Source organism: Bos grunniens, chromosome 16 (genome assembly GCF_055505025.1).
Source record: "Bos grunniens cultivar Pamir isolate PY7600 chromosome 16, Bosgru_T2T1.0, whole genome shotgun sequence".
NCBI lineage: Eukaryota > Metazoa > Chordata > Mammalia > Artiodactyla > Bovidae > Bos > Bos grunniens.
This window is the reverse complement of record NC_141180.1, coordinates 52,604,226-52,614,705: the sequence shown is the minus strand read 5'-3', so window position 1 is coordinate 52,614,705 and position 10,480 is coordinate 52,604,226. Positions and strand designations below refer to the sequence as shown.

Genomic DNA, 10,480 nt, shown 5'->3' with positions numbered 1-10,480 from the left:
ATGTAAGGTCCGGAATAGGGAAATCTATAGGAACAGAAAATAGATTGCCTAGGGCTGGGAATGGAAGCAGGAATGGGGAGTACTGTTAATGAGCCCAGGGTTGTTTCTTTTGGGGTTCATGAAAATGGTCTAAAATTGGTTGTGGAGATGGTTACACGACTCTGTAAATATACTAAAAACCATTCAGTATACATTTTAAATGAATAAACTATGTGGTATGTGAGTAATATCTCAATAAGGCTGCTCTGTATTTCCCAGGTGGACAGGAGTAGGGAGACTATGAAGGGTGAGAGAGTCTGTTGCAGAAGTTGAGTGGAAATAATGAAGGTCTGAGTCAAGGGTGTGGCCCTGACGGTGGAACACTGGGTGGGGGGGGCCTGAATGTGGAGACAAGGTCAAGCCCACAGGACTGCATCACTGCTCTTGTGTGTGTGTGTGTGTGTGTGTTGTTGTTGTTGTTGTTGTTGAGGTAATAACAGCTGGTGTTTATTGAGTACCATCTATGTGGCTGGGTCCCCTGGAACATTTCCTTTATTCCTTACTGTCTGTAAGAAGGAGACTGTTTCCATTCTGTGAAACTGAAGCACAGAAGGACTAAAGAACTTCTGTGCCAGGATAACACGGGATGTGGTGGAACTGGAATTTGCACCAAGGGGCTCAACTGGAAGCCTCATGCCTCTAACTACACCACCCCCCGCACCGCGGGGTTTCTGGGTGAGTGAGCTGAAGGAGGGGGCGTCTGAGATAAAGAATACCGACAGAGGGGCAAGGATTTGGCAGGAACTGGACAGGTTCAGTCTGGGATGTGATGAATTTGAGATGCTTCTGGGATACCATCGATATTCCGTGGAACAACGGGTTAATGAAACAGGAGCATGAGACAGAGGAGGCCAAGAAATGACAGATTTCCGCACCTTCGACGGTATCTGTTCTCCTCAGGAGTGGATGAGAGCACACGGAAGAGTCTATTCCTGAGAGAAGAGAGACGAGAGTAGAGATCCGAGGTCCTGGGGACCGCGTCCTGGGAGCAGGAGAAGGGGAGGGCGAAGGTGTGAGCCCTCAGGTGCAGCCACTGGGGGTGGGAGGAGGGACAGGTCTGATCACAGTGGGGAGGTGGGGCGGAGGGAGGGAGGCGGGGAGCACAGATCTCTGTGATAACCACTGAATACAGTCCTTCTGCACCCGGTGGTGAGAGAAGGCGAGTGTCTTACACAGCACCCTCCAGTCCCAGATGCCTCCAGGCACCAGCCCAGCCTCTCTGTGTCCGTGACATGGAGACTTCCGGGGGCCAACCCGCCACACTGGGAAGAATGCAGATGCCCGCGGAAGCCAAGAGCAGGAACAGCGGTGGCAAGGGTTTCTGTCTCACTGCTTTGGGAGCATATTAAGGATTTCAGCGGTAAAGAACAGTAAGCTGAAGTTTGAGGATTTTTTGAAACTATAGATTATATTTTTTTCTGATGCAAAATTAGTTGTAACAGGGTTTGACCAAAGTTTGGATTCTGCTCAGAAAGCCAGTGTCATATCTTTTTGCCTTTTCCCTGATGCTGGGAAAAAGATTGAGGGCAGGAGAAGAAGGGAGCGATAGAGAATGAGACGGTTGGGTGGCATCATCAACTCAATGGACATGAGTCTGAGCAAACTCCGGGAGCTGGTGAAGGACAGGAAAGCCTGGCCTGCTGCAGTCCATGGGGTCACAAAGAGTCCAACATGACTGAGCGACCGAACAACAGCAACAGAAAGCCAGCCTGTTCCACTACGCTTTCTTGTTTGTCACGCTTGAGGAAATCTGATCTAACGTAAAAGCAGCAACCACAGCCACACAGCTGGCCAGCTGCCACAAATCGTCCCCACCTGCTCTTAACCTCTTCAAGCTCCTTTCCTACGCTGCTACCTCCAGACACCCCACATAGAACGCGTCCCTGAGGACCCTTTCGTGTCACCACCTCCAGTTCACTGCTTGCTGAATGCCTGAATGACCCACCCACCTGGGAGCAGATGCCCCACTGGTGCTTCCACATAGAAATAAAGGTCACCTCTTCCCTGCTGGCTCAGCTGGTAAAGCATCTGCCTGCAATGCGGGAGACCTGGGTTTGATCCCTGGGTTGGGAAGATCCCCCTGGAGAAGGGAACGGCTACCCACTCCAGTATTCTGGGCTGGAGAATTCCATGGCTGCCTAGTCCATGGGGTCACAAAGAGTCTGACACGAATGAGTGACTTTCACTTTCACTTTTCTCACTTCTCTTTATGACCCCAATGAGGACGCCACCCAAGTTTTTCTTTTTTTAGTTAAAGATGCAGAACCTCTCAGAGTTGAATTGCTAATCAGCATCTATAGGGTAAAAGTGACAGAAAGTATGGGTGTCCTCCCGCCAGCTGGGGTCTTTCATAGCCCTGCTTTGAACCATGGCCTCTGCAATGGCCCAGCTGGGGAGGTGATTCCACTTCTCCTTTTGAGCCACTTCTCTTGAGTCCGGCTGTCCTTGAGTGTTTCTGTGGGGACAGCTGCCCTGAACTCACCTAAAGGGATGGACTGCTTTTGAAGGACCTGGAGGGCCGACCCCCTTCTCCTTCATCTTGCACCCACTGTTTATTCCTTGTCCTTTTACGTCTGAGGGTGTTCACTGGGGTCTGGAGGGCAGGGGAGCAGCGGACAGAGGCCTAGAAGGCTGTATGCAAACACATTCAACCTGAATGAACCAAAGAGAGATAAAACAAACCTTTAAAAAAATGAACTCCCTTAACAGAGTCCCCAGTGGGTCTGTAGCCCTGGCTGCTTCTCTCAAGACTGCACACTCTGCTCAGTGGGAGCAGATGGCCTGCTGGAGACTTCAGGCAAACTTCCTGCTACTCTGTTGAGACCATGAGGCCCTCCCTAGTCTCTGCCCGCTGTGCCAGTCTGGGTTGCGGAGTCTTGGACCTACCGGGCTCCCAGTCCAGGCTAGAAGAGACCACAAAAGCCAGAGCCAGCAGGAGGAGTCTGGGCCCCCTCCCCACCCACACCCCCATCAGGGCCCCTGCTGCCAGAGGAAGAGAATCACCTTGTTATGCGAAGACCAGAGTCAGGAAAGGCCTGGCCCCAAACCAGCCCAGACCCAGCAGGTCAGTCCAGCCCTCTGGCTCTCAACCCTTTGTCAGGAATGCACTGGGGGGAAGGGAAGGCACAGCAGAGGGGCACAGCTGCAGAGATGCAGGGGGGTCCAGCCACCCAGAGCAGGAAGGGGCTTCAGATTCAGGGGAGCCCCCTGCTGGCAGAGAGCAGAGGCTAAGAGGGCACGGGACCCAGTTGAGGAAGGAGGGTCCGGGCAGCAGAGCCTGGATTACTGGCCTGGGGACCACATCACTCTTCCCTTGGTGTCTCCTTCAGCGTCCGTACAGCGGGCGCATGACCCCTGCCCTGCCACCTCACGCTCCAGACTTGACCTCAGCTTTCTCACCTCTGATCCTGCCTGCCCAGCCCTCCTTCTCTCTCAGACCAGCTCCTGCTGTCCCCCCAGGCCCTGGGGTGGTGGAAAATGCCTTTCCCCCCAGCCCCCACCCACACAGAATAGGCCAATTCACCTGAAGAAACACCAGCACTACCCAGTTCCAAATGCCCTGGGAAGAGACTGAATGGCCAGCCGGGCTCATGCGCATCTAGGCAGAGGTGTCTTGTTGAACCACAGGTAGTGACCCAGGACCAATGTGGTGGAGCGGGTAGAACGGCTGGAGGCAGACAGATGGCTGTGGCTAAGGGGCTTTGGAGGATGCTCCAAAAACACGTCCAGCCTGAGATGCCATCTTACATCGAGGGATGCCGGAACACAGCCGATGAGCTGAGGCGTGGACACACCGAGCGGGAGCAGCTGATGCGACTTTGAGTATGGCGTCTTCGGGAGTCCGGAGTCTCATGCTCTGGAGAGGTCCAGCTGGAGGTGTGTTTCTGGGAGCATCAGCTTCCAGGAGGTAAGTGAGCCACGGGGAGGAGATGGCCCACAGCGAGGGAGAGGGGAGCAGGAGCTGGAAATGGGCAGCGAGGAGCGCCAGGGATGAGACTGGCAGGAGATGGAAGAGGGGAGGCAGGAGAGGCAGGAAAAGTGAAAAATACAAGGCAAGATGGAATCCAAAGGAAGAGGAGAAAAGGGCTGGTATTGTCAGAGGTCAGGCAAATGAAGCGGGAAGGGTGAACAGCTGGGAGTGGGTGTGAACAGAGATGCCCAGGGAGGGGTGATGCTGAATCTGGAGGGAGAGGTGGGCAATTCCCAGGTGGAGAAAGGGTGAAGCCTAGGATGAAGAATCGTCGCATGCAAAGACACAGCAGGAACACAGTGCATTGGGGCCACCTGAAGCAATATGGAATTGGCAGTGAGTGGACTGGGGGTGGCAGAGGGGTGTGGGAAGTGGAAGTGAAGAGGGAGAAAGCAACCACACCTGGAGAGGTGTCTTAGGGCAGGTTGAGCTGTCCACATCTTCTGTGATCAGGGTTGGCAAATTGCAGTCCACGGCTGAATCTAGCCTGCTGCCTATTTTTGCAAACGTTTTATTGGAACACAGTCCCACCTAGGCTAGAATGGCAGGGTCTACCATATGGCCTTAAACTGTGTGCATTTGGCCCTCTACAGAGAAAGTTTGCCGCCCTCTGTAGACAATGTTTCACCACTGAGCAAGAAGAACAAGAGGATCAGAGACCTGGCCGGCGCAGGGTAGGCAGAGGTGGGGTGAGTGAGACTAGAGACAGGCAGAGGGTGAGGAGCTGTGGCTGCCATCCTGGTGAGAGCTAGTGCTGATCTGGGCTAAAGCGGTCAAGGTGAGGGGGCTTAGCTTTACAGGAAAGGCAAATAAAATGCTTTGAGGTAGTCTGAAGCACTGGGTTGAAAAAGATGTTGTTGTTCAGATGCTAAGCCATGTCCAACCCTTTGTGACCCCATGGACTGCAGCACACCAGGCTTCCCTGTCCTTCACCATCTCCCAGAGTTTGCTCAAACTCATGTCCATTGAGTCAGTGATGCCATCCAACCATCTCATCCTCTGCCACCCCCTTCTCCTCCTGCTCTCAATCTTTCCTGGCATCAGGGTTTTTTCCAGTGAGTCAACTCTTTGCATCAAGTGGCCAAACTATTGGAGCTTCAGCTTCAGCATCAGTCCTTCCAACGAATATTCAGGGTTGATTTCCTTTAGACTTGACTGGCTTGATCTCCTTGCTGTCCAAGAGACTCTCAAGAGTCTTCTCCAGCACCATAATTCGAAAGCATCAATTCTTTGGTGCTCAGCCTTCTTTATGGTCCAACCCTCACATCCATATATGACGACTGGAAAAACCACAGCTTTGACTATAAGGACCTTAATTGACAAAGTGATGTCTATGTTTTTTAATACCCTGTCTAGGTTTGTCATAGTTTTCCTTCCGAGGAACAAGTATCTTTTGATTTCATGGCTGCACGAGAAAGATGCATGAGAAAGATGCAAACATCAGCAAGAAAGATGTCACCAAGTCACAAATATCATGTGGAGAAGGGCAAGAAAGAAGAGAGAGGCACAAGGACCACGATATTTTGCTTCTAAATTAAAATATCTGTTTCTGTTTCATTGAAAAAATATGAAACTTTGGCCACTGGAATTTCTTCTTTGCTGAAAGATGCTTTATAATAAAGAAATACTCTTGGGATTTGCTCACATCTGAAGATTCTGAACAACTGCCTTTTTTCTCCTTCTTAATGACAGGAAATAGGAGATTTGACGGGGTGTTTAACCAGACTTGCAAGCCCAGTCTGCATCTTGAAAGAGGAAATGACCAGAGGTGGGGTTAGGGGTGGGGAAGGGGGAAGAGTGAGGCCTGAGATGCCTGTGTTGCAGATCCCAGGAGTCAGCTCTGGGCTTTGATCGGCAGGGTCCAGAGGAGGAAACTCATGGGCCAGAGGAGAGGCACGGCCTGGGTGAGCTGGCAGGAAGCCTGGGCTACGAACAACAGGGGAAAAAGCTTGGGAGTCATCCCTGTCACCTGCATAAGCAGGAGTTCTGTCCCAGGGGGCAATCTGGACGTCTGATAACCTGAGAACAGACAGAAGAAGCTGTGAAGAAATGATGTGGGTCACTGGGGGTGGTTAGCCTGTGGGCCTCAGTGGGACAGGAAGTGGGACCTGAGAAAGTAATGTGACAATGCCTGATCAGCCCAAGCTGGGGAAAGGAAATACTAAGCCTCATCTTCTTCTGGGTGAGCGAAGTGGGCATGGTGGGGTCCTGCTGTCCCAGTGTCAAGGCAGAGGTGCAGGCAGGGCCTCAGCGGTCTGTGGGCTGAACTGACCAAGACCCGGGCATCATCTCCCCTGAAACCTGGGGCCTCCTCTGAGACATCTGTTGGCTTAAAGACACAGTAAGAGCTGTAAATTTAAGTTTTATTCAGGGTCTTGCTGAAGACAATAACCTGGGAGACAGCCACTCAGCAGCTCAGAGGAAACTACTCTGAAGAAATTGGGGAGAAACCAGTTTCTGTATGATTTTTGGCTAGGAAATACATCTGGGCCAGCATACATCTTGGTAAAAGATAACTGCTAATCACGAAGAACAGATATCTCAAGTTCATGATTTTAGTGCTTTCCTATGAATGGGAAGATGCAAAAATACTCCCCTAAGCTATGCATCTAACTATCCAGGGGCCCGTTTCATCAAAGCACAGGGTGCCTAATCCTGTTCTTCATCCTGATTTCTTCTCGGGGCACACTGTTGGTAGGAATACAGTGGGTTAGGACGTTGGCCCTTGTAGACTCAGTGGTGAGCCACACTTTGTTCTTGGTTCACACGTCTTCAGCTGCAAGTATGCAGGATGGCTGTGAAATAAACTGTCGGCACATGAGGAATAAAATGAAAGGCCGTTCCCTTCCTCCACCCAGAAAGACAGACGGGCCTTCATGTTCCCCCACCAGGCTCTCAGAGAGAGAGGAAAGGCGGGGGAAGCAGACTGATTCCTGGTGCTTCAGGGGCTGCCCAGCCCCAAGAAAAATCCACTTGGGTTGCCTAAGGCCTGGCAGGGCCAGAGCCCAGGCCTCGGTCTCCTCCAGTGGGAAGGCCAGACTGCCCAGGGGACATGGCATGAGCCCTGGACGAGTCCACAGAGCCCCCCTCCCCAGGCTCAAGACCAGGGTGGGGGGATCCCAGTATATGCCTGTGACCGCCCAGGAAGAGCCTGTGGGGACATCTGGGAGCCCCTGGAGGCGGGGGCAGTGCTCAGGGAACTGTGGCGTAGGCCCCTTCTCCTGTTCCTGTTCCCCTGAAAGCCTTTTGATTCCTGATGAGCCCATGGAGTTGGTGGGGGAGGAGGGGTCCTCAGAAATCAAAAATGAACAATTCCCCTCAGGGAGATACAAGCTCCAGGTGAGATTAGTTTAGGGGAATGATACTGGTTGTTTCTTTTCCATTCCAGGGTTAAGGCTACAAGAGTAACAGATCCTAACTTTTGCCCCAAAAGGCAATTTATTGGAAAGAGGATCAGGAAACAGAAGGAAACCAAAGGTGGAGGAACAGCACAGTGTCTGGGCCCTGGGGTGCCAACAAAAATCAGCAGTGCCCCTAGGCTGGCCTCTGCTTCTTTGCCCCCAGGTGTGCAGCATGACCAGAACTAACTCCTGTTGAGCAGTTACTATGTGCCAGGCACTTACAGAATGGAGAACTTAATATGTGTTGTTAAATCCTCAACACAACCCCCTAAAGTAGGTATTGATAGTATCAATCTCATTTAGCCAGTTTCACATCGAAGCACAGAGAAGCTAAGCCACTTGCTGAAGGTCACACAGCCAGGACATGGAAAGCCATACCCTCTCCACCGCTCTACTGTGCCACCTCCAAAGAAACAAGGGTCACCATGAACTGCATGAACCTCCTAGATGTGTCTTCCACCCTTAGCTACCCCTCTCAAAATAACTTGACAAGTCACCAGGGAAGGCAGGCAGGAAGACGGCAGATGGGTTGCTGCTATGCACCTTTGTTTATCACAGTTTACACACTTTGCATGTGTCCTCATCTCAACCTCACAATTCCCGGAGAAAACAGAACCCAGCAACGAAGTGACCCGCCTGGAGCCACTGCAGCTGAGGAGGGCTGGGGCCGTCTGGGGCCTAGAGGCGGGGTGTGTTTCTCGCTCTCCCCATCCTTGGCCACCGCAGGGGGTGCTCCTGGCCCGCGTGGGTGCAGCAAAGACTGTCCCTGTTTGTATCTTCCCGAGGGCCATCGGGCGCCAGATAAGCACCAACGATGTGCACGGCCTTTGGGATGGATCGATCCGAGTGCTGTGTTCAGGTTCTCCAGGTCTTCAGGTCCTGACGCTGTGGGTTTGGGGCTGGAGTGAGGTCTGCTTCAGAAACTTGCAGGCACCTGCAGGGCCGGCCTGCGGGAGCCGCCCTCTCTGCGGCTGGAGCAGCTGAGCTCACTTCCGGTCTCAGTTCTGCTCTGGGCTGGGGAGCCGGGGAGGCGGGGGAGGGGACCGGCGGGGCGGGGGGCGGCCGTGGCGCGTCCTTCCGCAGAGGATGGGTGTGCCCGGGGCGGGGCTGGACTGCGGGGGCAGGAGGTGCTGGAGGGGAGGGGGCATTGCTGGGGCAATTCTGACCCTTTCGCTTCCCTTCGCGGAGGCGGTGGGTGGATGAAGGTCTGGACAGACGGGCTCGTGGGGCTCTCAGAGGCGCTAGGGGCTGAGGTCCAGGGAAGAGTCAAAGGCCTGCGATTGACCGCCCAGCTTGGAGAAGTGTAAGGAGCTTTCTGGGGCCCTTGCTCTGGGGAAGGGACATTGTTCTTTCTCTGGCATGTTCTTTCAAACCAGAAAAAAGGAAGTTGAGCCCTAGCTAGGGACTCCAGTTAGACCTGCACGCATGTCCCAAGGGGTCAGGGAACTGCGAGCTGCCAGGTAGAGACCACCTCCCGCCTGACATGGTCAAGCTGGTGTAATGCGAAGGAAAAAAGAGGAACGGGTTTTTCTTTCCTGAGAACGAAGAAGATAAAAAGAACAGTGAGCAGGCCTGATCACTCCTAGGTTTTACTTTCACTGTTTCTAATCTGTTGTCTACAACCGAGTTTGCTTTTCTGCCTCCTAGCTCTGGGTAAGCTTCATTCTGCATCTATTATCCTTTGACTCTATGCTAATTACATCCTGAATCTGTTCTCACCTTTACAGCACTCTCTTCCTCGCTGTTTTTTTTTTTTCCCCCTCTCTTTTGCATTATACAAAGAAAGCCCAGTACAATTCACAAAAGACAATGGACCCAACTACTGGGCTACCTGATGCCAGCCTCTGACTGTTTTTGAAACAATACAAGAATTATACAATATTCTTATACCTTTGTTCCTCATCACCAACCCAGAACTTGGAACCCTCATCTATATAATCTCCTAGACTCCCCCCGGAAGAGGGGCACAATTCTTGAGGCATGAGCCTGCTGCGTCTTCCCTCCGCCGGCAGAAGATTAAAACCACCTTTCTATTTCCTCCAAACTCTGTCTCCGTGTTTTTTATCTGGCTTCGGTGGGGAGAGAATGCCAAGATTTTGGCGGCATCAAAGCCGGATGTCCCATCGAGGGGCCCCAGCTGAAAAGTGGTAAGAGAGGTGAGAGAGAGAGAGAGAGAGAGAGAAAGAGTGTGTGTGTGTGTGTGTGTGTGTGTGTGTGTGTGTGATGGAGGAGGTGTGTCTCCAAAATTACACACCTGATCCCCATGCTCTTTCCAGAAACACACAGGAGCTGAAGACCAGGCACTGCAGAGCCACTTCCTCCCCTTCATCCCCGCGCGCAAGGTCTTCAGAGACCCCTGGCACCCATCCCCCGCCAGAAACAGGAGGGGTTTGCGTGAGATGATCCCTGAAGGGCTCCCACCTCTGACCCCCAAGACCATGAGTTGAACCCCCTGGACTGTGTGCAGAAAATGCAAGGAGAAGGAGGGAGCAAGCCAGATTCCAGGAGGGCTTATTTAGGAGTGAGCCCTGTGTCTGCCAACTACTTCTATTTAGTCAGGGTACCGGATCCGCATTTTCATCCGCTCACACTAAAACCTGAAACATACCACACTGACCCTTATGAGATTCCAATAAACCACACCTTCCCACCCTCTGCTTCCCCTGGTCCCCCAGGTCTGTCCTGCTCTCTCTTGATTTCATTCAGGTCTCTGCCCAGACGTCCCTCAGAGAGGTCTTTCCTGACCTCTTGATCTAACAGGTAAGTCATTTTGTAGTGTAGGTATGTTCCATGCAATGTGTAGGAAATACTTGTACTTAAAAAAAATTGCTGTGAACCTAAGACTGAAATTGAATTGGGCATCCTGTATTTTTATTGCTCAATCCGGCAGCCCTAAGGCACAGGGACCCTGTATCCCCAACCCCCTGACAGTGGGGCCGTTCGATAGTTGGAGTTGCCAGGAGCAGCTGCCACTCCTGCCCTGAAAAGAAGGCGTGTCCTCTTCCGGGGCATCCTGCTTGGGAATTTCCGTGCTAGGAACAAAACCTAAGGGCTGTCTTCACTTGAATTC

The 10,480-nt window shown here is 52.4% G+C and overlaps 1 long non-coding RNA gene across 1 annotated transcript; it reads left to right on the top strand.

The window, feature by feature from the left end:
* The first annotated feature begins 8,398 nt into the window (after positions 1-8,398).
* On the top strand, positions 8,399-9,454 carry LOC147356837 (uncharacterized). The gene is made up of 2 exons (XR_015143553.1): positions 8,399-8,713; positions 9,325-9,454. It is a non-coding gene; the product is annotated as an uncharacterized LOC147356837 (long non-coding RNA).
* The last annotated feature ends 1,026 nt before the right edge of the window (positions 9,455-10,480 follow it).